The sequence below is a fragment of the Macaca fascicularis genome, chromosome 5 (assembly GCF_037993035.2).
Source record: "Macaca fascicularis isolate 582-1 chromosome 5, T2T-MFA8v1.1".
NCBI classification, from domain to species: Eukaryota; Metazoa; Chordata; class Mammalia; order Primates; family Cercopithecidae; genus Macaca; species Macaca fascicularis.
The window spans coordinates 88,311,424-88,337,174 of NC_088379.1; positions in this window are offsets into that span (position 1 = coordinate 88,311,424).

The window sequence follows — 25,751 nt, forward strand, 5'->3', positions numbered from 1 at the left end:
ACAGAAATAAGGCTAGCAAAGAGATCCACGAAATGCAGATGTAACTCTGTGAGTGGAAGTCACAGAACACTAAGCGGTTTCTCAGAAGGCTTCTTTCCAGATTTCATCTGAGTTTATTTCCTTTTTCACCATAGCCCCTTATGGGCTTCCAAATATCACTTTGCCAACTCCACAAGAACTGTCTTAGCGAAAGGTTTCTTGAGGGGAAAGCTGTAACTCTGTGAGATGATTTCACAGAACACAAAGAAGTTTCTCAGAAAGCTTCTTTCTCTTTGTTATCGGAGGATTTTTCCTTTGGCCCTATAGTCTTCAAAGGGATCCGAAATATCTGTTCTCAGATTCCACAGAAATAAGGCTAGCAAAGAGATCCACGAAATACAGATGTAACTCTGTGAGATGAATTAAGAGAACACTAAGCAGTTTCTCAGAAAGCTTCTTTCCAGATTTCATCTGAGGATATTTCCTTTTTCACCATAGCCCTCTATGGGCTTCCAAATATCACTTTGCCAATTCCACAAGAACTGTCTTAGCGAAAGGCTTCTTGAGGGGAAAGCTGTAACTCTGTGAGATGATTTTACAGAACACAAAGAAGTTTCTCAGAAAGCTTCTTTCTCTTTGTTATCGGAGGACATTTCCTTTGGCCCTATAGTCTTCAAAGGGATCCGAAATATCTGTTCTCAGATTCCACAGAAATAAGGCTAGCAAAGAGATCCAAGAAATACAGATGTAATTCTGTGAGTGGAAGTCACAGAACACTAAGCGGTTTCTCATAAAGCTTCTTTCCAGATTTCATCTGAGGATATTTCCTTTTTCACCATAGCCCTCTATGGGCTTCCAAATATCACTTTGCCAATTCCACAAGAACTGTCTTAGCGAAAGGCTTCTTGTGGGGAAAGCTGTAACTCTGTGAGATGATTTCACAGAACACAAAGAAGTTTCTCAGAAAGCTTCTTTCTCTTTGTTATCGGAGGATTATTCCTTTGGCCCTATAGTCTTCAAAGAGATCGAAATATCTGTTCTCAGATTCCACAGAAATAAGGCTAGCAAAGAGATCCACGAAATACAGATGTAACTCTGTGAGATGAATTAACAGAACACTAAGCAGTTTCTCAGAAAGCTTCTTTCCAGATTTCATCTGAGGGTATTTCCTTTTTCACCATAGCCCTCTATGGGCTTCCAAATATCACTTTGCCAATTCCACAAGAACTGTCTTAGCGAAAGGCTTCTTGAGGGGAAAGCTGTAACTCTGTGAGATGATTTCACAGAACACAAAGAAGTTTCTCAGAGAGCTTCTTTCTCTTTGTTGTCGGAGGATATTTCCTTTGGCCCTACAGTCTTCAAATGGATCCGAAATATCTGTTCTCAGATTCCACAGAAATAAGGCTAGCAAAGAGATCCAGGAAATACAGATGTGACTGTGTGAGTGGAAGTCACAGAACACTAAGCGGTTTCTCAAAAATCTTCTTTCCAGATTTCATCTGAGGATAATTCTTTTTTCACCATAGCCCTCTAAGGGCTTCCAAATATCACTTTGCCAATTACACAAGAGCTGTCTTAGCGAAAGGCTTCTTGGGGGGAAAGCTGTAACTCTGTGAGATGATTTCACAGAACACAAAGAAGTTTCTCAGAAAGCTTCCTTCTCTTTGTTATCGGAGGACATTTCCTTTGGCCCTATAGTCTTCAAAGGGATCCGAAATATCTGTTCTCAGATTCCACAGAAATAAGGCTAGCAAAGAGATCCACGAAATACAGATGTAACTCTGTGAGATGAATTAACAGAATACTAAGCAGTTTCTCAGAAAGCTTCTTTCCAGATTTCATCTGAGGATATTTCCTTTTTCACCATAGCCCTCTATGGGCTTCCAAATATCACTTTGCCAATTCCACAAGAACTGTCTTAGCGAAAGGCTTCTTGAGGGGAAAGCTGTAACTCTGTGAGATGATTTCACAGAACACAAAGAAGTTTCTCAGAGAGCTTCTTTCTCTTTGTTATCAGAGGATATTTCCTTTGGCCCTATAGTCTTCAAAGGGATCCGAAATATCTGTTCTCAGATTCCACAGAAATAAGGCTAGCAAAGATATCCACCAAATACAGATGTAACTCTGTGAGATGAATTAACAGAACACTAAGCAGTTTCTCAGAAAGCTTCTTTAAAGATTTCATCTGAGTATATTTCCTTTTTAACCATAGCCCTCTATGGGCTTCCAAATATCACTTTGCCAATTCCACAAGAACTGTCTTAGCGAAAGGCTTCTTGAGGGAAAGCTGTAACTCTGTGAGATGATTTCACAGAACACAAAGAAGTTTCTCAGAAAGCTTCTTTCACTTTGTTATCGGAGGATATTTCCTTTGGCCCTATAGTCTTCAAAGGGATCCGAAATATCTGTTCTCAGATTCCACAGAAATAAGGCTAGCAAAGAGATTCACGAAAGACAGATGTAACTCTCTGAGTGGAAGTCACAGAACACTAAGCGGTTTCTCAGAAAGCTTCTTTGCAGATTTCATCTGAGGATATTTCCTTTTTCACCATAGCCCTCTACGGGCTTCCAAATATCACTTTGCCAATTCCACAAGAACTGTCTTAGCGAAAGGCTTCTTGAGGGGAAAGCTGTAACTCTGTGAGATGATTTCACAGAACACAAAGAAGTTTCTCAGAAAGCTTCTTTCTCTTTGTTATTGGAGGATATTTCCTTTGGCCCTATAGTCTTCAAAGGGATCCGAAATATCTGTTCTCAGATTCCACAGAAATAAGGCTAGCAAAGAGATCCACGAAATACAGATGTAACTCTGTGAGATGAATTAACAGAACACTAAGAAGTTTCTCAGAAAGCGTCTTTCCAGATTTCATCTGAGGATATTTCCTTTTTCACCATAGCCCCTTATGGGCTTCCAAATATCACTTTGCCAATTCCACAAGAACTGTCTTAGCGAAAGGCTTCTTGAGGGGAAAGCTGTAACTCTGTGAGATGATTTCACAGAACACCAAGAAGTTTCTCAGAAAGCTTCTTTCTCTTTGTTATCGGAGGATTTTTCCTTTGGCCCTATAGTCTTCAAAGGGATCCGAAATATCTGTTCTCAGATTCCACAGAAATAAGGCTAGCAAAGAGATCCACGAAATACAGATGTAACTCTGTGAGATGAATTAACAGAACACTAAGCAGTTTCTCAGAAAGCTTCTTTCCAGATTTCATCTGAGGATATTTCCTTTTTCACCATAGCCCTCTATGGGCTTCCAAATATCACTTTGCCAATTCCACAAGAACTGTCTTAGCGAAAGGCTTCTTGAGGGGAAAGCTGTAACTCTGTGAGATGATTTTACAGAACACAAAGAAGTTTCTCAGAAAGCTTCTTTCTCTTTGTTATCGGAGGACATTTCCTTTGGCCCTATAGTCTTCAAAGGGATCCGAAATATCTGTTCTCAGATTCCACAGAAATAAGGCTAGCAAAGAGATCCACGAAATACAAATGTAACTCTGTGAGATGAATTACCAGAAGAGTAAGCGGTTTCTCAGAAAGCTTGTTTCCACATTTCATCTGAGGATATTTCCTTTTTCACCATAGCCCTCTATGGGCTTCCAAATATCACTTTGCCAATTCCACAAGAACTGTCTTAGCGAAAGGCTTCTTGAGGGGAAAGCTGTAACTCTGTGAGATGATTTCACAGAACACAAAGAAGTTTCTCAGAGAGCTTCTTTCTCTTTGTTGTCGGAGGATATTTCCTTTGGCCCTACAGTCTTCAAAGGGATCCGAAATATCTGTTCTCAGATTCCACAGAAATAAGGCTAGCAAAGAGATCCAGGAAATACAGATGTGACTGTGTGAGTGGAAGTCACAGAACACTAAGCGGTTTCTCAAAAATCTTCTTTCCAGATTTCATCTGAGGATAATTCTTTTTTCACCATAGCCCTCTATGGGCTTCCAAATATCACTTTGCCAATTCCACAAGAGCTGTCTTAGCGAAAGGCTTCTTGAGGGGAAAGCTGTAACTCTGTGAGATGATTTCACAGAACACAAAGAAGTTTCTCAGAAAGCTTCCTTCTCTTTGTTATCGGAGGACATTTCCTTTGGCCCTATAGTCTTCAAAGGGATCCGAAATATCTGTTCTCAGATTCCACAGAAATAAGGCTAGCAAAGAGATCCACGAAATACAGATGTAACTCTGTGAGATGAATTAACAGAATACTAAGCAGTTTCTCAGAAAGCTTCTTTCCAGATTTCATCTGAGGATATTTCCTTTTTCACCATAGCCCTCTATGGGCTTCCAAATATCACTTTGCCAATTCCACAAGAACTGTCTTAGCGAAAGGCTTCATGAGGGGAAAGCTGTAACTCTGTGAGATGATTTCACAGAACACAAAGAAGTTTCTCAGAGAGCTTCTTTCTCTTTGTTATCAGAGGATATTTCCTTTGGCCCTATAGTCTTCAAAGGGATCCGAAATATCTGTTCTCAGATTCCACAGAAATAAGGCTAGCAAAGATATCCACGAAATACAGATGTAACTCTGTGAGATGAATTAACAGAACACTAAGCAGTTTCTCAGAAAGCTTCTTTGCAGATTTCATCTGAGGATATTTCCTTTTTCACCATAGCCCTCTACGGGCTTCCAAATATCACTTTGCCAATTCCACAAGAACTGTCTTAGCGAAAGGCTTCTTGAGGGGAAAGCTGTAACTCTGTGAGATGATTTCACAGAACACAAAGAAGTTTCTCAGAAAGCTTCTTTCTCTTTATTATTGGAGGATATTTCCTTTGGCCCTATAGTCTTCAAGAGATCCGAAATATCTGTTCTCAGATTCCACAGAAATAAGGCTAGCAAAGAGATACACGAAAGACAGATGTAACTCTGTGAGTGGAAGTCACAGAACACTAAGCAGTTTCTCAGAAAGCTTCTTTCCAGATTTCATCTGAGGATATTTCCTTTTTCACCATAGTCCTCTAAGGGCTTCCAAAGATCACTTTGCCAATTCCACAAGAAGTGTCTTAGCGAAAGGCTTCTTGAGGGGAAAGCTGTAACTCTGTGAGATGATTTCACAGAACACAAAGAAATTTCTCAGAAAGCTTCTTTCTTTTTGTTATCGGAGGATTTTTCCTTTGCCCCTATAGTCTTCAAAGGGATCCGAAATATCTGTTCTCAGATTCCACAGAAATAAGGCTAGCAAAGAGATCCACGAAATACAGATGTAACTCTGTGAGATTAATTAACAGACACTAAGCAGTTTCTCAGAAAGCTTCTTTCCAGATTTCATCTGAGGATATTTCCTTTTTCACCATAGTCCTTTATGGGCTTCCAAATATCACTTTGCCAATTCCACAAGAACTGTCATAGCGAAAGGCTTCTTGAGGGGAAAGGTGTAACTCTGTGAGATGATTTCACAGGACACAAAGAAGTTTCTCAGAAAGCTTCTTTCTCTTTGTTGTCAGAGGATATTTCCTTTGGCCCTATAGTCTTCAAAGGGATCCGAAATATCTGTTCTCAGATTCCACAGAAATAAGGCTAGCAAAGAGATCCACGAAATACAGATGTAACTCTGTGAGATGAATTAACAGAACACTAAGCAGTTTCTCAGAAAGCTTCTTTCCAGATTTCATCTGAGGATATTTCCTTTTTCACCGTAGTCCTCTATGGGCTTCCAAATATCACTTTGCCAATTCCACAAGAACTGCCTTAGCGAAAGGCTTCTTGAGGGGAAAGCTGTAACTCTGTGAGATGATTTCACAGGACACAAAGAAGTTTCTCAGAAAGCTTCTTTCTCTTTGTTGTCAGAGGATATTTCCTTTGGCCCTATAGTCTTCAAAGGGATCCGAAATATCTGTTCTCAGATTCCACAGAAATAAGGCTAGCAAAGAGATCCAGGAAATACAGATGTAATTCTGTGAGTGGAAGTCACAGAACACTAAGCGGTTTCTCAGAAAGCTTCTTTCGAGATTTCTTCTGAGGATATTTCCTTTTTCACCATAGCCCTCTATGGGCTTCCAAATATCACTTTGCCGATTCCACAAGAACTGTCTTAGCGAAAGGCTTCTTGAGGGGAAAGCTGTAACGCTGTGAGATGATTTCACAGAACACAAAGAAGTTTCTCAGAAAGCTTCTTTCTCTTTGTTATCGGAGGATTTTTCCTTTGGCCCTATAGTCTTCAAAGGGATCCGAAATATCTGTTCTCAGATTCCACAGAAATAAGGCTAGCAAAGAGATACACGAAATACAGATGTAACTCTGTGAGATGAATTAACAGAACACTAAGCAGTTTCTCAGAAAGCTTCTTTGCAGATTTCATCTGAGGATATTTCCTTTTTCACCATAGCCCTCTACGGGCTTCCAAATATCACTTTGCCAATTCCACAAGAACTGTCTTAGCGAAAGGCTTCTTGAGGGGAAAGCTGTAACTCTGTGAGATGATTTCACAGAACACAAAGAAGTTTCTCAGAAAGCTTCTTTCTCTTTATTATTGGAGGATATTTCCTTTGGCCCTATAGTCTTCAAGAGATCCGAAATATCTGTTCTCAAATTCCACAGAAATAAGGCTAGCAAAGAGATACACGAAAGACAGATGTAACTCTGTGAGTGGAAGTCACAGAACACTAAGCAGTTTCTCAGAAAGCTTCTTTCCAGATTTCATCTGAGGATATTTCCTTTTTCACCATAGTCCTCTAAGGGCTTCCAAAGATCACTTTGCCAATTCCACAAGAAGTGTCTTAGCGAAAGGCTTCTTGAGGGGAAAGCTGTAACTCTGTGAGATGATTTCACAGAACACAAAGAAATTTCTCAGAAAGCTTCTTTCTTTTTGTTATCGGAGGATTTTTCCTTTGCCCCTATAGTCTTCAAAGGGATCCGAAATATCTGTTCTCAGATTCCACAGAAATAAGGCTAGCAAAGAGATCCACGAAATACAGATGTAACTCTGTGAGATGAATTAACAGAACACTAAGCAGTTTCTCAGAAAGCTTCTTTCCAGATTTCATCTGAGGATATTTCCTTTTTCACCATAGTCCTCTATGGGCTTCCAAATATCACTTTGCCAATTCCACAAGAACTGTCATAGCGAAAGGCTTCTTGAGGGGAAAGGTGTAACTCTGTGAGATGATTTCACAGGACACAAAGAAGTTTCTCAGAAAGCTTCTTTCTCTTTGTTGTCAGAGGATATTTCCTTTGGCCCTATAGTCTTCAAAGGGATCCGAAATATCTGTTCTCAGATTCCACAGAAATAAGGCTAGCAAAGAGATCCACGAAATACAGATGTAACTCTGTGAGATGAATTAACAGAACACTAAGCAGTTTCTCAGAAAGCTTCTTTCCAGATTTCATCTGAGGATATTTCCTTTTTCACCGTAGTCCTCTATGGGCTTCCAAATATCACTTTGCCAATTCCACAAGAACTGCCTTAGCGAAAGGCTTCTTGAGGGGAAAGCTGTAACTCTGTGAGATGATTTCACAGGACACAAAGAAGTTTCTCAGAAAGCTTCTTTCTCTTTGTTGTCAGAGGATATTTCCTTTGGCCCTATAGTCTTCAAAGGGATCCGAAATATCTGTTCTCAGATTCCACAGAAATAAGGCTAGCAAAGAGATCCAGGAAATACAGATGTAATTCTGTGAGTGGAAGTCACAGAACACTAAGCGGTTTCTCAGAAAGCTTCTTTCGAGATTTCTTCTGAGGATATTTCCTTTTTCACCATAGCCCTCTATGGGCTTCCAAATATCACTTTGCCGATTCCACAAGAACTGTCTTAGCGAAAGGCTTCTTGAGGGGAAAGCTGTAACTCTGTGAGATGATTTCACAGAACACAAAGAAGTTTCTCAGAAAGCTTCTTTCTCTTTGTTATCGGAGGATTTTTCCTTTGGCCCTATAGTCTTCAAAGGGATCCGAAATATCTGTTCTCAGATTCCACAGAAATAAGGCTAGCAAAGAGATACACGAAATACAGATGTAACTCTGTGAGATGAATTAACAGAACACTAAGCAGTTTCTCAGAAAGCTTCTTTCGAGATTTCTTCTGAGGATATTTCCTTTTTCACCATAGCCCTCTATGGGCTTCCAAATATCACTTTGCCAATTCCACAAGAACTGTCATAGCGAAAGGCTTCTTGAGGGGAAAGTTGTAACTCTGTGAGATGATTTAACAGAACACAAAGAAGTTTCTCAGAAAGCTTCTTTCTCTTTGTTATCGGAGGATTTTTCCTTTGGCCCTATAGTCTTCAAAGGGATCCGAAATATCTGTTCTCAGATTCCACAGAAATAAGGCTAGCAAAGACATCCACGATATACAGATGTAACTCGGTGAGGTGAATTAACAGAACACTAAGCAGTTTCTCAGAAAGCTTCTTTCCAGATTTCATCTGAGGATATTTCCTTTTTCACCATAATCCTCTATGGGCTTCCAAATATCACTTTGCCAATTCCACAAGAAGTGTCTTAGCGAAAGGCTTCTTGAGAGGAAAGCTGTAACTCTGTGAGATGATTTCACAGAACACAAAGAAGTTTCTCAGAAAGCTTTTTTCTTTTTGTTATCGGAGGATTTTTCCTTTGGCCCTATAGTCTTCAAAGGGATCCGAAATATCTGTTCTCAGATTCCACAGAAATAAGGCTAGCAAAGAGATCCACGAAATACAGATGTAACTCTGTGAGATGAATTAAGAGAACACTAAGCAGTTTCTCAGAAAGCTTCTTTCCAGATTTCATCTGAGGATATTTCCTTTTTCACCATAGCCCTCTATGGGCTTCCAAATATCACTTTGCCAATTCCACAAGAACTGTCTTAGCGAAAGGCTTCTTGAGGGGAAAGCTGTAACTCTGTGAGATGATTTCACAGAACACAAAGAAGTTTCTCATAGAGCTTCTTTCTCTTTGTTATCGGGTCATATTTCCTTTGGCCCTATAGTCTTCAAAGGAATCCGAAATATCTGTGCTCAGATCCACAGAAATAAGGCTAGCAAAGAGATCCACGAAAGACAGATGTAACTCTCTGAGTGGAAGTCACAGAACACTAAGCGGTTTCTCACAAAGCTTCTTTCCAATTTTCATCTGAGGATATTTCCTTTTTCACCATAGCCCTCTACGGGCTTCCAAATATCACTTTGCCAATTCCACAAGAACTGTCTTAGCGAAAGGCTTCTTGAGGGGAAAGCTGTAACTCTGTGAGATGATTTCACAGAACACAAAGAAGTTTCTCAGAAAGCTTCTTTCTCTTTGTTATCGGAGGATATTTCCTTGGCTCTATAGTCTTCAAAGGGATCCGAAATATCTGTTCTCAGATTCCACAGAAATAAGGCTAGTAAAGAGATTCCCGAAATACAGATGTAACTCTGTGAGATGAATTAACAGAACACTAAGCAGTTTCTTAGAAAGCTTCTTTCCAGATTTCATCTGAGGATATTTCCTTTTTCACCATAGCCCTCTATGGGCTTCCAAATATCACTTTGCCAATTCCACAAAAACTGTCATAGCGAAACGCTTCTTGAGGGGAAAGCTGTAACTCTGTGAGATGATTTCACAGAACACAAAGAAGTTTCTCAGAGAGCTTCTTTCTCTTTGTTATCGGAGGATATTTCCTTTGGCCCTATAGTCTTCAAAGGGATCCGAAATATCTGTTCTCAGATTCCACAGAAATAAGGCTAGCAAGGAGATCCACGAAATACAGATGTAACTGTGTGAGTGGAAGCCACAGAACACTAAGCGGTTTCTCAGAAAGCTTCTTTCCACATTTCATCTGAGGATATTTCCTTTTTCACCATTGCCCTCTATGGGCTTCCAAATATCACTTTGCCAATTCCACAAGAACTGTCTTAGCGAAAGGCTTCTTGAGGGGAAAGCTGCAACTCTGTGAGATGATTTCACAGGACACAAAGAAGTTTCTCAGAAAGCTTCTTTCTCTTTGTTGTCAGAGGATATTTCCTTTGGCCCTATAGACTTCAAAGGGATCCGAAATATCTGTTCTCAGATTCCACAGAAATAAGTCTAGCAAAGAGATCCACGAAATACAGATGTAACTCTGTGAGTGAATGTCAAAGAACACTAAGCGGTTTCTCAGAAAGCTTCTTTCCAGATTTCATCTGGGGATATTTCCTTTTTAACCAGCGCCCTCTATGGGCTTCCAAATATCACTTTGCCAATTCCACAAGAACTGTCTTAGCGAAAGGCTTCTTGAGGGGAAAGCTGTAACTCTGTGAGATGATTTCACAGAACACAAAGAAGTTTCTCAGAAAGCTTCTTTCTCTTTGTTATCGGAGGATATTTCCTTTGGCCCTATAGTTTTCAAGGGATCCGAAATATCTGTTCTCAGATTCCACAGAAATAAGGCTAGCAAAGAGATCCACGAAAGACAGATGTAACTCTGTGAGTTGAATTAACAGAACACTAAGCAGTTTCTCAGAAAGCTTCTTTCTAGATTTCATCTGAGGATATTTCCTTTTTCACCATAGTCCTCTATGGGATTTCAAATATCACATTGCCAATTCCACAAGAAGTGTCTTAGCGAAAGGCTTCTTGAGGGGAAAGCTGTAACTCTGAGAGATGATTTCACAGAACACAAAGAAGTTTCTCAGAAAGCTTCTTTCTCTTTGTTGTCAGAGGATATTTCCTTTGGCCCTATAGTCTTCAAAGGGATCCGAAATATCTGTTCTGAGATTCCACAGAAATAAGGCTAGCAAAGAGATCCACGAAATACAGATGTAACTCTGTGAGATGAATTAACAGAACACTAAGCAGTTTCTCAGAAAGCTTCTTTCCAGATTTCATGTGAGGATATTTCCTTTTTCACCATAGCCCTCTATGGGCTTCAAAATATCACTTTGCCAATTCCACAAGAGCTGTCTTAGCGAAGGCTTCTTTAGGGGAAAGCTGTAACTCTGTGAGATGATTTCACAGAACACAAAGAAGTTTCTCAGAAAGCTTCTTTCTCTTCGTTGTCAGAGGATATTTCCTTTGGCCCTATAGTCTTCAAAGGGATCCGAAGTATCTGTTCTCAGATGCCACAGAAATAAGGCTAGCAAAGATATCCATGCAATACAGATGTAACTCTATGAGTGGAAGACACAGAACACTAAGCAGTTTCTCAGAAAGCTTCTTTCCAGATTTCATCTGAGGATATTTCCTTTTTCACCATAGCCCTCTATGGGCTTCCAAATATCACTTTGCCAATTCCACAAGAAGTGTCTTAGCGAAAGGCTTCTTGAGGGGAAAGCTGTAACTCTGTGAGATGATTTCACAGAACACAAAGAAGTTTCTCAGAAAGCTTCTTTCTTTTTGTTATCGGAGGATTTTTCCTTTGGGCCTATAGTCTTCAAAGTGATCCGAAATATCTGTTCTCAGATTCCACAGAAATAAGGCTAGCAAAGAGATTCACGAAATACAGATGTAACTCTGTGAGATGAATTAACAGAACACTAAGCAGTTTCTCAGAAAGCTTCTTTCCAGATTTCATCTGAGGATATTTCCTTTTTCACCATAGCCCTCTATGGGCTTCCAAATATCACTTTGCCAATTCCACAAGAACTGTCTTAGCGAAAGGCTTCTTGAGGGGAAAGCTGTAACTCTGAGAGATGATTTTACAGAACACAAAGAAGTTTCTCAGAAAGCTTCTTTCTCTTTGTTGTCAGAGGATATTTCCTTTGGCCCTATAGTCTTCAAAGGGATCAGAAATATCTGTTCTGAGATTCCACAGAAATAAGGCTAGCAAAGAGATCCACGAAATACATATGTAACTCTGTGAGTGGAAGTAACAGAACACTAAGCAGTTTCTCAGAAAGCTTCTTTCCAGATTTCATGTGAGGATATTTCCTTTTTCACCATAGCCCTCTATGGGCTTCCAAATATCACTTTGCCAATTCCACAAGAACTGTCTTAGCGAAAGGCTTCTTGAGGGGAAACCTGTAACTCTATGAGATGATTTCAAAGAACACAAAGAAGTTTGTCAGAAAGCTTCTTTCTCTTTGTTATCAGAGGATATTTCCTTTGGCCCTATAGTCTTCAAAGGGATCCGAAATATCTGTTCTCACATTCCACAGAAATAAGGCCAGCAAAGAGATCCACGAAATACAGATGTAACTCTGTGAGATGAATTAACAGAACACTAAGCAGTTTCTCAGAAAGCTTCTATCCAGATTTCATCTGAGGATATTTCCTTTTTCACCATAGCCCTCTATTGGCTTCCAAATATCACTTTGCCAATTCCACAAGAACTGTCTTAGCGAAAGGCTTCTTGAGGGGAAAGCTGTAACTCTGTGAGATGATTTCACAGAACACAAAGAAGTTTCTCAGAGAGCTTCTTTCTCTTTGTTATCGGAGGATATTTCCTTTGGCCCTATAGTCTTGAAAGGGATCCGAAATATCTGTTCTCAGATTCCACAGAAATAAGGCTAGCAAAGAGATCCACGAAAGACAGATGTAACTCTCTGAGTGGAAGTCACAGAACACTAAGCGGTTTCTCAGAAAGCTTCTTTGCAGATTTCATCTGAGGATATTTCCTTTTTCACCATAGCCCTCTACGGGATTACAAATATCACTTTGCCAATTCCACAAGAACTGTCTTAGCGAAAGACTTCTTGAGGGGAAAGCTGTAACTCTGTGCGATGATTTCACAGAACACAAAGAAGTTTCTCAGAAAGCTTCTTTCTCGTTGTTATCGGAGGATATTTCCTTTGGCCCTATAGTCTTCAAGGGATCCGAAATATCTGTTCTCAGATTCCACAGAAATAAGGCTAGCAAAGAGATCCACGAAAGACAGATGTAACTCTTTGAGGTGAATTAACAGAACACTAAGCAGTTTCTCAGAAAGCTTCTTTCCAGATTTCATCAGAGCATATTTCCTTTTTCACCATAGTCCTCTATGGGCTTCCAAATATCACTTTGCCAATTCCACAAGAAGTGTCTTAGCGAAAGGCTTCTTGAGGGGAAAGCTGTAACTCTGTGAGATGATTTCACAGAACACAAAGAAGTTTCTCAGAAAGCTTCTTTCTTTTTGTTATCGGAGGACTTTTCCTTTGGCACTATAGTCTTCAAAGTGATCCGAAATATCTGTTCTCAGATTCCACAGAAATAAGGATAGCAAAGAGATCCACGAAATACAGATGTAACTCTGTGAGATGAATTAAGAGAACACTAAGCAGTTTCTCAGAAAGCTTCTTTCCAGATTTCATCGGAGGATATTTCCTTTTTCACCATAGCCGTCTATGGGCTTCCAAATATCACTTTGCCAATTCCACAAGAACTGTCTTAGCGAAAGGCTTCTTGAGGGGAATCCTGTAACTCTATGAGATGATTTCAAAGAACACAAAGAAGTTTCTGAGAAAGCTTCTTTCTCTTTGTTATCAGAGGATATTTCCTTTGGCCCTATAGTCTTCAAAGGGATCCGAAATATCTGTTCTCAGATTCCACAGAAATAAGGCTAGCAAAGAGATCCACGAAATACAGATGTAACTCTGTGAGATGAATTAACAGAACACTAAGCAGTTTCTCAGAAAGCTTCTTTCCAGATTTCATCTGAGGATATTTCCTTTTTCACCATAGCCCTCTATTGGCTTCCAAATATCACTTTCCCAATTCCACAAGAACTGTCTTAGCGAAAGGCTTCTTGAGGAGAAAGCTGTAACTCTGTGAGATGATTTCACAGAACACAAAGAAGTTTCTCAGAAAGCTTCTTTCTCATTGTTAACGGGGGATATTTACTTTGGCACTATAATCTTCAAAGGGATCCGAAGTATCTGTTCAAAGATTCCACAGAAATAAGGCTAGCAAAGAGATCCACGAAATACAGATGTAACTCTCTGAGATGAATTAACAGAACACTAAGCAGTTTCTCAGGAAGCTTCTTTCCAGATTTCATCTGAGGATATTTCCTTTTTCACCATAGCCCTCTATGGGCTTCCAAATATCACTTTGCCAATTCCACAAGAACTGTCTTAGCGAAAGGCTTCTAGAGGGGAAAGCTGTAACTCTGTGAGATGATTTCACAGAACACAAAGAAGTTTCCCAGAAAGCTTCTTTCTCTTTGTTATCGGAGGATTTTTCCTTCGGCCCTGTAGTCTTCAATGGGATCCGAAATATCTGTTCTCAGATTCCACAGAAATAAGGCTAGCAAAGAGATCCACGAAATACCTATGTAACTCTGTGAGATGAATTAACAGAACACTAAGCAGTTTCTCAGGAAGCTTCTTTACAGATTTCATCTGAGGATAATTCCTTTTTCACCGTAGCCCTCTATAGGCTTCCAAATATCACTTTGCCAATTCCACAAGAACTGTCTTAGCGAAAGGCTTCTTGAGGGGAAAGCTGTAACTCCGTGAGATGATTTCACATAACACAAAGAAGTTTCTCAGAAAGCTTCTTTCTCTTTGTTATCGGAGGATATTTCCTTTGGCCCTATAGTCTTCAAAGGGATCCGAAATATGTGTTCTCAGATTCCACAGAAATAAGGCTAGCAAAGAGATCCACGAAATACAGATGTAACTCTGTGAGATGAATTAACAGAACACTAAGCAGTTTCTCAGAAAGCTTCTTTCCAGATTTCATCTGAAGATATTTCCTTTTTCACCATAGCCCTCTATGGGCTTCCAAATATCACTTTGCCAATTCCACAAGAACTGTCTTAGCGAAAGACTTCTTGAGGGGAAAGCTGTAACTCTGAGAGATTATTTTACAGAACAGAAAGAAGTTTCTCAGAAAGCTTCTTTCTCTTTGTTCTCAGAGGATATTTCCTTTGGCCCTATAGTCTTCAAAGGGATCTGAAATATCTGTTCTCAGATTCCACAGAAATAAGGCTAGCAAAGAGATCCACGAAATACAGATGTAACTCTGTGAGTGGAAGTCACAGAACACTAAGCGGTTTCTCAGAAAGCTTCTTTCCAGATTTCATCTGAGGATATTTCCTTTTTCACCATAGCCCTCTATAGGCTTCCAAATATCACTTTGCCAATTCCACAAGAACTGTCTTAGCGAAAGGCTTCTTGAGGGGAAAGCTGTAACTCTGTGAGATGATTTCACAGAACACAAAGAAGTTTCTCAGAAAGCTTCTTTCTCTTTGTACTCAGAGGACATTTCCTTTGGCACTAGAGTCGTCAAAAGGGATCCGAAATATCTGTTCTCAGATTCCACAGAAATAAGGCTAGCAAAGAGATCCACGAAATACAGATGTAACTCCGTGAGATGAATTAACAGAACACTAAGCAGTTTCTCAGAAAGCTTCTTTCCAGATTTCATCTGAGGATATTTCCTTTTTCACCATAGCCCTCTATGGGCTTCCAAATATCACTTTGCCAATTCCACAAGAACTGTCTTAGCGAAAGGCTTCTTGAGGGGAAAGCTGTAACTCTGTGAGATGATTTCACAGAACACAAAGAAGTTTCTCAGAAACCTTCTTTCTCTTTGTTATCGGAGGACATTCCCTTTGGCCCTATAGTCGTCAAAGGGATCCGAAATATGTGTTCTCAGATTCCACAGCAATAAGGCTAGCAAAGAGATCCACGAAATACAGATGTAACTCCGTGAGATGAATTAACAGAACACTAAGCAGTTTCTCAGAAAGCTGCTTTCCAGATTTCATCTGAGGATATTTCCTTTTTCACCATTGGCCTCTATGGGCTTCAAAATATCACTTTGCCAATTCCAGAAGAACTGTCTTAGCGAAAGGCTTCTTGAGGGGAAAGCGGTAACTCTGAGAGGTGATTTCACAGAACACAAAGAAGTTTCTCAGAAAGCTTCTTTCTCGTTGTTGTCAGAGGTTGTTTCCTTTGGCCCTATAGTCTTCAAAGGGATCCGAACTATCAGTTCTCAGATTCCACAGAAATAAAGCTAGCAAAGAGATCCACGAAATACAGATGTAACTCTGTGAGTGGAAGTCACAGAACACTAAGCGATTTCTCAGAAAGCTTCTTTCCAGATTTCATCTGAGGATATTTCCTTTTTCACCATAGCCCTCTATGGGCTTCCAAATATCACTTTGCCAATTTCCCAAAAACTGTCATAGCGAAAGGCTTCTTGAGGTGAAAGCAGTAACTCTGTGAGATGATTGCACAGAACACAAAGAAGTTTCTCAGAAAGCTTCTTTCTCTTTGTTATCGGAGGATATTTCCTTTGGCCCTATAGTCTTCAAAGGGATCCGAAATATCTGTTCTCAGATTCCAAGAAATAAGGCTAGCAAAGAGATCCACGAAGTACAGATGTAACTCTGTGAGATGCATTAAGAGAACACTAAGCAGTTTCTCAGAAAGCTTCTTTCCAGATTTCATCTGAGGATATTTCCTTTTTCACCATAGCCCACTATGGGCTTCCAAATATCACTTTCCCAATTCCACAAGAAATGTCTTAGCGAAAGGCTTCTTGAGGGGAAAGCCGTAACTCTGTGAGATGATTTCACAAAACACAAAGAGGTTTCTCAGAGAGATTCTTTCTCTTTGTTATCGGAGGAAACTTCCTTTGGCCCTATAGTCTTCAAAGGGATCCGAAATATCTGTACTCGGATTCCACCGAAATAAGGCTAGCAAAGAGATCCACGAAAGACAGATGTAACTCTGTGAGTGGAAGTCACAGAACACTAAGCGGTTTCTCAGAAAGCTTCTTTCCAGATTTCATCTGAGGATATTTCCTTTTTCACCATATCCCACTTTGGGCTTCCAAATATCATTTTGCCAATTCCACAAGAACTCTCTTAGCGAAAGGCTTCTTGAGGGGAAAGCTGTAACTCTGTGAGATGATTTCACAGAACACAAAGAAGTTTCTCAGAAAGCTTCTTTCTCTTTGTTATCGGAGGATTTTTCCTTTGGCCCTATAGTCTTCAAAGGGATCCGAAATATCTGTTCTCAGATTCCACAGAAATAAGGCTAGCAAACAGATCCACGAAATACAGATGTAACTCTGTGAGATGAATTAACAGAACACTAAGCAGTTTCTCAGGAAGCTTCTTTCCAGATTTCATCTGAGGATATTTCCTTTTTCACCATAGCCCTCTATGGGCTTCAAATATCACTTTGCCAATTCCAAAAGAACTGTCTTAGCGAAAGGCTTCTTGAGGGGAAAGCTGTAACTCTGTGAGATGATTTCACAGAACACAAAGAAGTTTCTCAGAAAGCTTCTTTCTCTTTGTTATCGGAGGATTTTTCCTTCGGCCCTATAGTCTTCAAAGGGATCCGAAATATCTGTTCTCAGATTCCACAGAAATAAGACTAGCAAAGAGTTCCACGAAATACAGATGTAACTCTGTGAGATGAATTAACAGAACACTAAGCAGTTTCTCAGAAAGCTTCTTTCCAGATTTCATCTGAGGATATTTCCTTTTTCACCATAGCCCTCTATGGGCTTCTAAATATCATTTTGCCAATTCCACAAGAACTGTCTTAGCGAAAGGCTTCTTGAGGGGAAAGCTGTAACTCTGTGAGATGATTTCACAGAACACAAAGAAGTTTCTCAGAAACCTTCTTTCTCTTTGTGGTCGGAGGATATTTCCTTTGGCCCTATAGTCTTCAAAGGGATCGAAATATCTGTTCTCAGATTCCACAGAAATAAGGCTAGCAAAGAGATCCACGAAAGACAGATGTAACTCTGTGAAATGAATTAACAGAACACTAAGCTGTTTCTCAGAAAGCTTCTTTCCAGATTTCATCTGAGGATATTTCCTTTTTCACCATAGCCCTCTATGGGCTTCCAAATATCACTTTGCGAATTCCACAAGAACTGTCTTAGCGAAAGGCTTCTTGAGGGGAAAGCTGTAACTCTGTGAGGTGATTTCACAGAACACAAAGAAGTTTCTCAGAAAGCTTCCTTCTCTTTGTTATCGGAGGACATTTCCTTTGGCCCTATAGTCTTCAAAGGGATCCGAAATATCTGTTCTCAGATTCCACAGAAATAAGGCTAGCAAAGAAATCCAGGAAATACAGATTTAACTCGGTGAGATGAATTAACAGAACACTAAGCAGTTTCTCAGAAAGCTTCTTTCCAGATTTCATCTGAGGATATTTCCTTTTTCACCATAGCCCTCTATGGGCTTCCAAATATCACTTTGCCAATTCCACAAAACTTTCTTAGCGAAAGGCTTCTTGAGGGGAAAGCTGTAACTCTGTGCGGTGATTTCACAGAGCACAAAGAAGTTTCTCAGAAAGCTTCTTTCTCTTTGTTATCGGAGGATATTTCCTTTGGCCCTATAGTCTTCAAAAGGATCCGAAATAGCTGTTCTCAGATTCCACAGAAATAAGGCTAGCGAAGAAATCCACGAAATACAGATGTAACTCGGTGAGATGAATTAACAGAACACTGAGCAGTTTCTCAGAAAGCTTCTTTTCAGATTTCACCTCAGGATATGTCCTTTTTCACCATAGCCCTCTATGGGCTTCCAAATATCACTTTGCCAATTCCACAAGAACTGTGTTAGCGAAAGACTTCTTGAGGGGACAGCTGTAACTCTGTGAGATGATTTCACAGAACACAAAGAAGTTTCTCAGAAAGCTTCTTTCTCTTTGTTATCGGAGGATATTTCCTTTGGCCCTATAGTCTTCAAAGGGATCCGAAATATCTGTTCTCAGATTCCACAGAAATAAGGCTAGCAAAGAGATCCACGAAATACAGATGTAACTCTGTGAGATGAATTAACAGAACACTAAGCAGTTTCTCAGAAAGCTTCTTTCCATATTTCATCTGAGGATATTTCCTTTTTCACCATAGCCCTCTATGGGCTTCCAAATATCACTTTGCCAATTCCACAAGAACTGTCTTAGCGAAAGGCTTCTTGAGGGGAAAGCCGTAACTCTGTGAGATGATTTCACAGAACACAAAGAGGTTTCTCAGAGAGATTCTTTCTCTTTGTTATCGGAGGATACTTCCTTTGGCCCTATAGTCTTCAAAGGGATCCGAAATATCTGTACTCGGATTCCCCCGAAATAAGGCTAGCAAAGAGATCCACGAAAGACAGATGTAACTCTGTGAGTGGAAGTCACAGAACACTAAGCGGTTTCTCAGAAAGCTTCTTTCCAGATTTCATCTGAGGATATTTCCTTTTTCACCATAGCCCTCTATGGCTCCAAATATCATTTCGCCAATTCCACAAGAACTCTCTTAGCGAAAGGCTTCTGGAGGGGAAAGCTGTAACTCTGTGAGATGATTTCACAGAACACAAAGAAGTTTCTCAGAAAGCTTCTTTCTCTTTGTTATCGGAGGATATTTCCTTTGGCCCTATAGTCTTCAAAGGGATCCGAAGTATCTGTTCTCAGATTCCACAGAAATAAGGCTAGCAAAGAGATCCACGAAATACAGATGTAACTCTGTGAGATGAATTAACAGAACACTAAGCAGTTTCTCAGGAAGCTTCTTTCCAGATTTCATCTGAGGATATTTCCTTTTTCACCATAGCCCTCTATGGGCTTCAAATATCACTTTGCCAATTCCACAAGAACTGTCTTTGCGAAAGGCTTCTTGAGGGGAAAGCTGTAACTCTGTGAGATGATTTCACAGAACACAAAGAAGTTTCTCAGAAAGCTTCTTTCTCTTTGTTATCGGAGGATTTTTCCTTCGGCCCTATAGTCTTCAAAGGGATCCGAAATATCTGTTCTCAGATTCCACAGAAATAAGGCTAGCAAAGAGATCCACGAAATACAGATGTAACTCTGTGAGATGAATTAACAGAACACTAAGCAGTTTCTCAGGAAGCTTCTTTCCAGATTTCATCTGAGGATATTTCCTTTTTCACCATAGCCCTCTTTGGGCTCCAAATATCATTTTGCCAATTCCACAAGAACTCTCTTAGCGAAAGGCTTCTTGAGGGGAAAGCTGTAACTCTGTGAGATGATTTCACAGAACACAAAGAAGTTTCTCAGAAAGCTTCTTTCTCTTTGTTATCGGAGGATATTTCCTTTGGCCCTATAGTCTTCAAAGGGATCCGAAGTATCTGTTCTCAGATTCCACAGAAATAAGGCTAGCAAAGAGATCCACGAAATACTGATGTAACTCTCTGAGATGAATTAACAGAACACTAAGCAGTTTCTCAGGAAGCTTCTTTCCAGATTTCATCTGAGGATATTTCCTTTTTCACCATAGCCCTCTAAGGGCTTCAAATATCACTTTGCCAATTCCACAAGAACTGTATTTGCGAAAGGCTTCTTGAGGGGAAAGCTGTAACTCTGTGAGATGATTTCACAGAACACAAAGAAGTTTCTCAGAAAGCTTCTTTCTCTTTGTTATCGGAGGATTTTTCCTTCGGCCCTATAGTCTCCAAAGGGTTCCGAAATATCTGTTCTCAGATTCCACAGAAATAAGGCTAGCAAAGAGATCCACGAAATACAGATATAACTCTGTCAGATGAATTAACAGAACACTAAGCAGTTTCTCAGACAGCTTCTTTCCAGATTTCTTCTGAGGATATTTCCTTTTTCACCATAGCCCTCTAGGGGTTCCAAATATCACTTTGCCAATTCCAAAAGAAGTGTCTTAGCGAAAGGCTTCTTGAGGGGAAAGCTGTAACTCTGTGAGATGATTTCACAGAACACAAAGAAGTTTCTCAGAAACCTTCTTTCTCTTTGTTGTCGGAGGATATTTCCTTTGGCCCTATAGTCTTCAAAGGGATCCGAAATATCTGTTCTCAGATTCCACAGAAATAAGGCTAGCAAAGAGATCCACGAAATACAGATGTAACTCTGTGAGTGGAAGTCACAGAACACTAAGCGGTTTCTCAGAAAGCTTCTTTCCAGATTTCATCTGAGGATATTTCCTTTTTCACCATAGCCCTCTATGGGCTTCCAAATATCACTTTGCCAATTCCACAAGAACTGTCTTAGCGAAAGGTTTCTTGAGGAGAAAGCTGTAACAGTGTGAGATGATTTCACAGAACACAATGAAGTTTCTCAGAAAGCTTCTTTCTCTTTGTTATCGGAGGATATTTCCTTTGGCCCTATAGTCTTCAAAGGGATCCGAAATATGTGTTCTCAGATTCCACAGAAATAAGGCTAGCAAAGAGATCCACGAAATACAGATGTAACTCTGTGAGATGAATTAACAGAACACTAAGCACTTTCTCAGAAAGCTTCTTTCCATATATCATCTGAGGATATTTCCTTTTTCACCATAGCCCTCTATGGGCTTCCAAACATCACTTTGCCAATTCCACAAGAACTGTCTTAGCGAAAGGCTTCTTGAGGGGAAATCTGTAACTCTGTGAGATGATTTCACAGAACACAAAGAAGTTTCTCAGAAAGCTTCTTTCTCTTTGTTGTCGGAGGATATTTCCTTTGGCCCTATAGTCTTCAAAGGGATCCGAAATATCTGTTGTCAGATTCCACAGAAATAAGGCTAGCAAGGAGATCCACGAAATACAGATGTAACTCTGTGAGTGGAAGTCACAGAACACTAAGCGGTTTCTCAGAAAGCTTCTTTCCAGATTTCATCTGAGGATATTTCCCTTTTCACCATAGCCCTCTATGGGCTTCCAAATATCACTTTGCCAATTCCACAAGAACTGTCTAACGAAAGACTTCTTGAGCGGAAAGCTGTAACTCTGAGAGATGATTTTACAGAACACAAAGAAGTTTCTCAGAAAGCTTCTTTCTGTTTGTTGTCGGAGGATATTTCCTTTGGCCCTATGGTCTTCAAAGGGATCCGAAATATCTGTTCTCAGATTCCACAGAAATAAGGCTAGCAAAGAGATCCACGAAATACAGATGTAACTCTGTGAGTGGAAGTCACAGAACACTAAGCGGTTTCTCAGAAAGCTTCTTTCCAGATTTCATCTGAGGATATTTCCTTTTTCACCATAGCCCTCTATAGGCTTCCAAATATCACTTTGCCAATTCCACAAGAACTGTCATAGCGAAAGGCTTCTTGAGGGGAAAGCTGTAACTCTGTGAGATGATTTCAAAGAACACAAAGAAGTTTCTCAGAAAGCTTCTTTCTCTTTGTTATCGGAGGATTCTTCTTTTGGCCCTATAGTCTTCAAAGGGATTCGAAATATCTGTTCTCAGATTCCACAGAAATAAGGCTAGCAAAGAGATCCACGAAATACAGATGTAACTCTGTGAGATGAATTAACAGAACACTAAGCAGTTTCTCAGAAAGCTTCTTTCCAGATTTCATCTGAGGATATTTCCTTTTTCACCATAGCCCTCTATGGGCTTCCAAATATCACTTTGCCAATTCCACAAGAACTGTCTTAGCGAAAGGCTTCTTGAGGGGAAAGCTGTAACTCTGTCAGATTATTTCACAGAACACAAAGAAGTTTCAGAGAAACCTTCTTTCTCTTTGTTGTCGGAGGATATTTCCTTTGGCCCTGTAGTCTTCAAAGGGATCCGAAATATCTGTTCTCAGATTCCACAGAAATAAGGATAGCAAAGAGATCCACGAAATACAGATGCAACTCTGTGAGTGGAAGTCACAGAACACTAAGCGGTTTCTCAGAGAGCTTCTTTCCAGATTTCATCTGAGGATATTTCCTTTTTCACCATAGCCCTCTATGGGCTTCCAATTATCCCTTTGCCAATTCCACAAGAACTGTCTTAGCGAAAGGCTTCTTGAGGGGAAAGCTGTAACTCTGTGAGATGATTTCACAGAACACAAAGAAGTTTCTCAGAAACCTTCTTTCTCTTTGTTATCGGAGGACATTCCCTTTGGCCCTATAGTCGTCAAAGGGATCCGAAATATGTGTTCTCAGATTCCACAGCAATAAGGCTAGCAAAGAGATCCACGAAATACAGATGTAACTCCGTGAGATGAATTAACAGAACACTAAGCAGTTTCTCAGAAAGCTGCTTTCCAGATTTCATCTGAGGATATTTCCTTTTTCACCATTGGCCTCTATGGGCTTCAAAATATCACTTTGCCAATTCCAGAAGAACTGTCTTAGCGAAAGGCTTCTTGAGGGGAAAGCGGTAACTCTGAGAGGTGATTTCACAGAACACAAAGAAGTTTCTCAGAAAGCTTCTTTCTCTTTGTTGTCAGAGGTTGTTTCCTTTGGCCCTATAGTCTTCAAAGGGATCCGAAATATCAGTTCTCAGATTCCACAGAAATAAAGCTAGCAAAGAGATCCACGAAATACAGATGTAACTCTGTGAGTGGAAGTCACAGAACACTAAGCGATTTCTCAGAAAGCTTCTTTCCAGATTTCATCTGAGGATATTTCCTTTTTCACCATAGCCCTCTATGGGCTTCCAAATATCACTTTGCCAATTTCCCAAAAACTGTCATAGCGAAAGGCTTCTTGAGGTGAAAGCAGTAACTCTGTGAGATGATTGCACAGAACACAAAGAAGTTTCTCAGAAAGCTTCTTTCTCTTTGTTATCGGAGGATATTTCCTTTGGCCCTATAGTCTTCAAAGGGATCCGAAATATCTGTTCTCAGATTCCAAGAAATAAGGCTAGCAAAGAGATCCACGAAGTACAGATGTAACTCTGTGAGATGCATTAAGAGAACACTAAGCAGTTTCTCAGAAAGCTTCTTTCCAGATTTCATCTGAGGATATTTCCTTTTTCACCATAGCCCACTATGGGCTTCCAAATATCACTTTCCCAATTCCACAAGAAATGTCTTAGCGAAAGGCTTCTTGAGGGGAAAGCCGTAACTCTGTGAGATGATTTCACAAAACACAAAGAGGTTTCTCAGAGAGATTCTTTCTCTTTGTTATCGGAGGAAACTTCCTTTGGCCCTATAGTCTTCAAAGGGATCCGAAATATCTGTACTCGGATTCCACCGAAATAAGGCTAGCAAAGAGATCCACGAAAGACAGATGTAACTCTGTGAGTGGAAGTCACAGAACACTAAGCGGTTTCTCAGAAAGCTTCTTTCCAGATTTCATCTGAGGATATTTCCTTTTTCACCATATCCCACTTTGGGCTTCCAAATATCATTTTGCCAATTCCACAAGAACTCTCTTAGCGAAAGGCTTCTTGAGGGGAAAGCTGTAACTCTGTGAGATGATTTCACAGAACACAAAGAAGTTTCTCAGAAAGCTTCTTTCTCTTTGTTATCGGAGGATTTTTCCTTTGGCCCTATAGTCTTCAAAGGGATCCGAAATATCTGTTCTCAGATTCCACAGAAATAAGGCTAGCAAACAGATCCACGAAATACAGATGTAACTCTGTGAGATGAATTAACAGAACACTAAGCAGTTTCTCAGGAAGCTTCTTTCCAGATTTCATCTGAGGATATTTCCTTTTTCACCATAGCCCTCTATGGGCTTCAAATATCACTTTGCCAATTCCAAAAGAACTGTCTTAGCGAAAGGCTTCTTGAGGGGAAAGCTGTAACTCTGTGAGATGATTTCACAGAACACAAAGAAGTTTCTCAGAAAGCTTCTTTCTCTTTGTTATCGGAGGATTTTTCCTTCGGCCCTAAGGTCTTCAAAGGGATCCGAAATATCTGTTCTCAGATTCCACAGAAATAAGACTAGCAAAGAGTTCCACGAAATACAGATGTAACTCTGTGAGATGAATTAACAGAACACTAAGCAGTTTCTCAGAAAGCTTCTTTCCAGATTTCATCTGAGGATATTTCCTTTTTCACCATAGCCCTCTATGGGCTTCCAAATATCACTTTGCCAATTCCACAAGAACTGTCTTAGCGAAAGGTTTCTTGAGGAGAAAGCTGTAACAGTGTGAGATGATTTCACAGAACACAATGAAGTTTCTCAGAAAGCTTCTTTCTCTTTGTTATCGGAGGATATTTCCTTTGGCCCTATAGTCTTCAAAGGGATCCGAAATATGTGTTCTCAGATTCCACAGAAATAAGGCTAGCAAAGAGATCCACGAAATACAGATGTAACTCTGTGAGATGAATTAACAGAACACTAAGCACTTTCTCAGAAAGCTTCTTTCCATATATCATCTGAGGATATTTCCTTTTTCACCATAGCCCTCTATGGGCTTCCAAACATCACTTTGCCAATTCCACAAGAACTGTCTTAGCGAAAGGCTTCTTGAGGGGAAATCTGTAACTCTGTGAGATGATTTCACAGAACACAAAGAAGTTTCTCAGAAAGCTTCTTTCTCTTTGTTGTCGGAGGATATTTCCTTTGGCCCTATAGTCTTCAAAGGGATCCGAAATATCTGTTGTCAGATTCCACAGAAATAAGGCTAGCAAGGAGATCCACGAAATACAGATGTAACTCTGTGAGTGGAAGTCACAGAACACTAAGCGGTTTCTCAGAAAGCTTCTTTCCAGATTTCATCTGAGGATATTTCCCTTTTCACCATAGCCCTCTATGGGCTTCCAAATATCACTTTGCCAATTCCACAAGAACTGTCTAACGAAAGACTTCTTGAGCGGAAAGCTGTAACTCTGAGAGATGATTTTACAGAACACAAAGAAGTTTCTCAGAAAGCTTCTTTCTGTTTGTTGTCGGAGGATATTTCCTTTGGCCCTATGGTCTTCAAAGGGATCCGAAATATCTGTTCTCAGATTCCACAGAAATAAGGCTAGCAAAGAGATCCACGAAATACAGATGTAACTCTGTGAGTGGAAGTCACAGAACACTAAGCGGTTTCTCAGAAAGCTTCTTTCCAGATTTCATCTGAGGATATTTCCTTTTTCACCATAGCCCTCTATAGGCTTCCAAATATCACTTTGCCAATTCCACAAGAACTGTCATAGCGAAAGGCTTCTTGAGGGGAAAGCTGTAACTCTGTGAGATGATTTCAAAGAACACAAAGAAGTTTCTCAGAAAGCTTCTTTCTCTTTGTTATCGGAGGATTCTTCTTTTGGCCCTATAGTCTTCAAAGGGATTCGAAATATCTGTTCTCAGATTCCACAGAAATAAGGCTAGCAAAGAGATCCACGAAATACAGATGTAACTCTG